The sequence below is a fragment of the Heterocephalus glaber genome, unplaced genomic scaffold (genome assembly GCF_053883595.1).
Source record: "Heterocephalus glaber isolate CG9 unplaced genomic scaffold, H.glaber_assembly_v1.0 deba00001572, whole genome shotgun sequence".
NCBI lineage: Eukaryota > Metazoa > Chordata > Mammalia > Rodentia > Bathyergidae > Heterocephalus > Heterocephalus glaber.
This window is the reverse complement of record NW_028258357.1, coordinates 22097380-22104682: the sequence shown is the minus strand read 5'-3', so window position 1 is coordinate 22104682 and position 7303 is coordinate 22097380.

Here is a 7303-nt window from a genome sequence, read left to right as displayed (position 1 = left end):
AATAGAAATCATCACATATTTCCTGACTGTTCAAGACCGGGGCCAGCAAACTGCAACCCATAGGCAAAATTTCTCCAGCATCTTTTTTAAAAAAAACACATACATTTTGGGCTGGGGATTTAGCTCAGTGGTTCCGGCGCCTGCCTCGCAAGTGCAAGGTCCCAAGTTCGATCCCCGGTACCAAAAAAACCCCCCAAAAACAACAACAACAACAGCAAAAAAAAAACACATACATTTTATTTGAATGTAGCCCTGCCCACTTTCTTCTGTGTTTCCTATGGCTGTGTTTGTGCTAGAACAGCGGAACTGGGTGGATAACCAAAGACTCCATGGGCTGTGAAGCCCAAAATATTTATTTTCTAGCCCTTTGCAGAATAAATTTGCCAACTTTTAGTTTAGAAGGACTCGAAGTAAATATCCCAGGGAAATCACATACACGAATCACATCCCTGGCTGGAGGTGATCACGAGTAGGTGCTCAGGAAACACTTGCTGAGAGGATGAATGAGGACGAAAGGATACAAAGCAGCTTTTACTTCCTGGTGCGCTTTAACGCTGTGCCCTTTGGACAAGGGCCACCTGTAAGAGAAGGCTGAGAAATGGACACCTGCCAGGTGTAAGAACCCAGCCCAGGGCGGGAAGGCCGGTTCCGCTCCTGATGTTGTCCAGGCTCCACAGCAACTTTGTGTGTGGGGTTATTATCCGTGCCTGGCTTGGCCAGTGCCAATTTTCCAGCCTTCAGAGGCTTCCTACTTCAACTCAGGAGCTCTTCTCTGTTCCATGTGGCTGGGGGACTGACTGTCTGATTGCTTGATACATAACAAAGTTTTAAAAAAACTTTTTATGAGGAAATTATTTTTCTTTTACACAAAATTTGCAAAAAATAATATGGACTCCCTGTATACTTTCTTCCAGTTTCTCCTACTTAACATCTTACATCTACAGCGCAATGACCAAAAGCAAGAAATTAGTACTGAAACAACCAGACTAAGATACAGATCCAATCCAAATTGGACCATTTTTCTCATAATGCTTTTTTCTTCTCGTGTAGGATCAGAGTCACGGTCCCCTAACGAACTCGGGCATTGGGCCTCCTTACTCTGCTCGAGCCCATAGCGAGCCTCCACTCTCCCTCATCCTCCATGATGCTAGACCTGTTATATCTCAGGCTGCTTCTCAACTCGAGTTTGTCTGATACTTTCTCATAATTATACGGGAGTCACTCATTTCAGTGAGCTTCATGAAGTGATGTGCTTTTCTCCCTGCGTTACGTCGGGTGGTACATGAGGTCATGGTGTCTCATTTCTGGTTGTCCTGACCTCCATCACTTGCTCCTCCACTAAAAGATATGCAAACACTTAGGTCCAATTAAATCCTTCACTTACTCTAACTGCTCTAAACTGCTACTTTCATCACATCCAACTTTATCTGCAGTCTTGAGTAGAACATTTTTCTCTTTAGTTTATTCATGACTCGAAGACTTCAGATGAGGTTTGCCCACAAACCTCCTTGCAGACTGCTGACAGTTTGGTTTTTTAAAAATTTGAATCTAGAAAGGAAGATCTGACTACATTCTGCTTTGCCACCTGTCTTAATTAATTTTCTCTCATTACTAGGACAAAATACCCAACACACGAAGTTAAAGGAGGAAAGTTTATTTGGCTTATAGTTTGTAGAGGTTCAGTCCATAACCGGCTGGCTCCAGGGCAGGGTGGCACATGGCAGAGGGGCAACAGCTCATGGCGGTGGAAGACAGCAAAGGCAACAAGGGATCTTCTTTGCGTCTCTCTGCCCTGTTTATCTCATCCAGACTACTTAGGGTGGGAGCCCTCACACCCTTAATCCTACTGCCCTTGAGTCTAGCACTGCACCAGGAATCAGTCACACACTCTACATCCAGCCACCTCTGAAAAAGCCCACCTATGACTGAGGCTTTGGGGAGACATCAAGACACAGCCACATACACCCCCTTTCCTCCTTCCTCGTGGTCCAAGAAAAGGAGAGAAAATTGCTCCTGCAGCCATCAGTACCTGCACTTCCCTGGTTGTTCCTCACTCTCGACATGAGCTCCTCACTCAGGCCTTGATTCTCCCTAGCTGTAAGTAACGGTGGTGGACACTTAGGGTGCAGAACTCTGCTGCGGACAGACACTCAGCTGAGAAGATCACTGACTGGGGACACTGCCCACGCTACTCCCATGGACTTCCCACCTCCAGGGCTTTGCGTTCCTTTGTGTTCATCTGTGTTTCTGTCCGGTCTCATTTTCTTTCCACCTGAAAAGGACTTCCTTCAACATTGCCTGAAGTGCAACTCTGTTGGAAATAATTTTTTTCACCCCTTAGAAAGTTTATTTTGCTTTTAAAAATAAAAGCAGTTTGCTGAGATATTATTCACACATCATACACTTCCTTCAGAGTGTAGAGTTCAACAGCTTTTTAGTATTTTCAGAGTTAATCAGCCACAATCTAACTTTAGAACGTGTTTTTGTCACCCCAAAGAGAGCTGTATCTAGTAGCAATCTTTCTCAATTTCTTCCTCCCCTTGACAGATGGGTTTCCCTGCCTTACACGAGGTCACGACAGCCAGGGGCATCATTACTTCGCCTTCTTTGTTTTCCATTTATTCTTCATTGACTGATGCCTGTTGTCTTGAAGAATCCTGTTTCATACCTTTTGCCAGGCAATTTCGGTATTTTTCTTTTTCTTTTTCTTTTTTTTCTGATAGGAGAGTGGATCAGTTTCTGTTCCTGCATCTTAGTGTTGTAAATAAGGCCACAGACTCAAATTGTCTGTGCCAGAAAGAATGCGCTCAGGTGGGCAAGCAAGAGGACTGGACAAAGCAGAGATTAAAGTTTACTTCTGCAGAAGGGGGCGGGTGCACTCAGACAGGAGGCAGCAGGCGCGCTGAACTGGAAGTGGGGATTTCAGCCCTGGAGCATGGGAAGCCCTGAGCTTTCTCCTCATTGGCTGGTTGAGGGCTCACAGTCTCTCCTGATTGGCTGGTTTGGGGCTGAGGAGTTGCTGGGCGGGGAGACAGCGTGGGGAGCAGAAGTCCCTGGACCCTGAAAGCCCCCTCAGTCTGCATCTGTGTCCCAGAGTTTGAACCCAGCAGGCGTTTCTGTAGCTTCGGTGCGTTCGGGAGGGCCGCCTGGGGTGGGCCGGAGTCTGGGATGGAGGCGCGCCTGTCTGCTTCCTCCGAGGGAACGGACGGCCGTTTCTCAGCCTGGCTAGAAGTGAAAGTTTTCCACCATAGATGTGTAAAGCCCGAAAGAACCTCAGACCATTTAGGGAATTCTTCTTCTTATGGATGAGCTCTGAGACTACTGAGACCAAACCGATTCTTTTTTTTTTTTTTCTTTCAGTACTGTAAATTGAACCCAAGACCTTCACACTGAACTACATCCGCAGCCCTTTTAAATTTTGAGGCAAAATCTTACTAAGTCACTAGCTGTTCAGGCTGGATTTGAACTGGAAATCCTCCTGCCTGAGCCTCCCAGAGGTGGGGCTGTAGACATGTTTCACCATGCCCAGGTGAGACTGAGCAAATTCTTGTGGTCTGTATTAGAAAAGCCTTGAACTTGGTTGAGACGGAGGGTTCTAGTCTCGGTTCCGTTACTAACTAGTTGTATGCTCTTAATTAATTTGCTCAAAAAATAAAGGATTTGCTACTGCTGTTTCCCCTCCTTCATCTCGTCCTCCTTCCCCATAGGAATAATTGAAAACAGTGTTTGCCAAGAGTTTAATGTGTCAGCAGTTCGTTCTTTCTAGGCCATCGCTCAGGGTGAATTAGAAATATGAGGGTAGCTCTACTCATGCTGTTTTACTAAGAAATAAGAGTTGACAGACTAAAAAATTATAATCAAACCATCATTTAACATGACTAAGAAGCCCTCTCTTCACTGGCATGCTTAACAGAGTGGGAGAAATGTGCATTCTTTGTTAAAATTTCCCATCCATGGAGTATTTTAATAGTAAACTAAGTCCTCTAACAGGCTCTTAAACTGAAGCTGATAACAGCCGGAAATGCTAGTTAATAGACGCTGCTGTAGGCACGATCTCAACCCTCAACAGCGACCCCTCATAACCCCGTGCATCACCCTTCCTCACCTTTGCCTGGTTACTGCCTGACCTTTCACTCTGATTATGCCTGAGACATTTACACAGTCTCAATGACCTCTGTCCTGGGTGGGTCTGCTGTCCACATGGGGCCTGGCACAACGGGCCTCCCCGAAGGCTCACAGGATTGAGGAGCGAAAGAAGTGAGCTCCCGCAGGAACCCAGCACCGCTCGATGAAGCAAGACAGCTGGAAATGGAGCGTGGGCTCAGAAGCCCTGGGTTCAAGGTCGGTTCTGGCATGGTCTGGGTTCCTTCACTTAATAAGCACTGACAACCGCTGGCTCTGTCGGAGGTTTGGTGCTTCTTGGATGGGTCCAGCTGTCTGGCTTTATTCTGCTCACCCTGATCTCTTCCCCAGAGTAATGTCTGTAAAGCACTCCACAAGGAAACGTAAGATATCACCGGCTATTTTTATAGAACATTATTTTGAATTTTAAAGGAAGGATCTTTGTAGCTACATTCTAGGAGGACTTACATGGTCTCCGATATTATTGTATGCTTTGCTGACAGAGCAACTTGGGCTTTTGGGGTTTGTTTTGGGGGGTATTGTTTTCCTTTTTTTGGTGGGAGCACCCTGATCCTTTCAGATTTTCTCAGGGAATGGTCAGATGTCTTCCTCCTCTCTTGACACCTCTCTCCAAAGCATGAGAGTGTAGGAGGGCTGTTTGGAAGTGGGCCACTGGGGAGGAAAAGGGGAAAAGTTAGTGTTTGCAGGTTGCTATGGCTATAAGCATCACCTCCCTTCTGACTGGGACCTGCCCTCCCAAGAAGCCTGGTTTTAATTTCCCCTTTGAAATGAGGACTGAGCCACATTGCCAATTTAGATTTCACTGGTCAGCTGTTTGGCAGATTCTGGACCCCTCAGGCCATTTCTTCTGCTCGGGCTTCTTGCTGACCTTTCATACAGCCATGTCCCCTCGGTGTGATGGTCTGATTTGGGTTAGGATGAATGGCCTTGTTACTGCTGCTGTCTGGATCAGCCTAAATGGAACAAGTCCGCTGTGACTGGAAGAGAGGGTGGGGTATCATCCCAGGAGATAAGAACGTGGGAAGCCCTCTTCGACTAAATGAGATAGTGGCTGTTCTGCGCAATGCATCACATGGCTGGAATGTGGCTGATGTCCGTCCCCGTGACAGTGGTGCAGAGTGAAGAGGGGGCCACACAGGACGCTCCAAGAGCAGAGTGGTGTGGCAGCACAGAGTGGCTGGCTGCGTGCTCATCCTTTGTCAAATCTGGTCCTGGACGTGTGGGAGCTGCTTAGGAAGCAGTGGCCTTCAGTGAGCTTTTGACAGCCAGCGTGAGTTATCAGGTTGGTACCCAGAATGCCATGGGACTACAGAGTCACCAAGTTAAAGGGGAGATGAAGGTAGCTTCCAGGAAGTGGGCCCGGACATCAAACCCAGGAGAAAAGGGACCCTGAAGTCGATGGGAGCCCGGCAGGATTACAACTGAGGGCAGAGAATGAGTGGACAGTGAGGAGCAAGGGTGAGGAGGTGAATTCAGGGGGGATGTGGGGAGAGGAGCCTGGTGCGCTCACGTCTGAACCCCGAAGCTGAGCTTCTCCAGGGCATTTCTCGTGTGGGATCCTGGAGAAACGTCCAAGGCATCCCGGGGTGGGCAAGGGATTCCTCCTCCGGGAAACAGGCCAAACCCTGGAGCTGGGAAGAGTGTGCTGCCTCATGGGAGGACGCCTCGCAGGCTGGGAAGCAGTCCTCATGCCGGTGACTGTCAGGGTTTATGATAACGTGCGTGTGTGTTCCCCTTCCTGGGCCCTGGACAGACCCTTTCTGCTCGCTGACATCAAGCCCACTCCAACCGCAGAGAGGCCCTGGGAGTGCGGCGCTCCAGAAGTGGTCTCGGCCACTCCGGTCTCCTCCTTCCAGGGGTCTCCTTTGCCTTTGTGCAGAATTGGAAAAGACTGGGAGAAGAATTTTCTAAGCCAAGAAACTGTCCTGCTGAGCCTGTCCTCCAGAGCAATGGGGCTTTTCCCATCCTCCATCTGCATTACTAAAGGCATCTCTGAAAACTTCTTCCAAGAATGAAATGATTTCCTGGAACACGACTTGCTGTCCTCCCTGTTAGAGATGGAGGCCATTGGCAATGAGCTCGCAACCTCCCCTGCTAACATGGAGAGTGTAACCTTCCGCACACTGAGAAACACCCAGAGCTGCAGCCACTCCATTAGGGAAAATAAGGTGTAGACATTTGGGTCCAGAGCAGTTGAGCAACTTGTCCAAGACTGCACAGCTAGTACACAGCAGGACTGGGTTTAGAAAACAGGCTCTGCACTTCGGATCTGATACCATTTCCTCGTCCCCTAAGTGGCATGCTACCTTTGGGATGCTACCTTGACAACCCCCAGATCCCTCCTCCATCTCTGGAAGAAGAGAGCTTGTCCTTTGTGAGCCATGCTGTTCAGGATTATATAAAACATCTTAAGTCCGGGGCATATGGTGAATAGTGTTTAACATTCCTGAACTTGAGGTCTGGCTTTTTGGCCTGCTGCCTTTGATGGTAAGTTAAACATCACGGCTGTAATAATAGACTTCTGCATGTCTTAATAGAGAATAAAGGCAGGCCATTTTGCACGTGCACAGGAAATTCTTTTAAAATAACCAAATATTAGAAGTTTATTTTTCATTCTTAAAATAAGAAATTGATTTATCTTCAAAAGTTGCTCTCTGGAGCTCTTCTTAAGCAGAGTCTTTTCCAGATGATTTTGAGGCTAATGTCTGTCCGGTCAGCATGTGGAGACACTGAACCCCATGTGTAGCCAGGCAGCACCCAGCTCTCTGCCTGGTCACTGTGGCCACCTCTAAGCAGAGCTCATCTGCCCTTGTCGGTCTTCCTTCCATCCTCGTTTGCTCGCCTTTTCTCCACCTGCTGGCTAGAATGAGCCTTTAAAATAAATGTAAAAAACACCTCATCCCTTCCCGCTTCACTTCTGAGCGTAGGTTTTTTCTTCATTCAAGAACTAGTCACTGAGCACGTGTATGGGGGCCTCAGTTCTAGGTGCTGGGGTGCATGAGGGGATCAAGGAGGACCCCAGTCCTGTGCTAACAATCAAGCTAGGGAATGATGAAGATAACAGAGAAGGGGCAAGAAGCAGAGGCCAGGAGCGGAATGGAGCAAGGGGTGGAGCCCAAGTGCAATGGTTAGGCACAGGGCTGCGAAGTGCAGCTCCAAC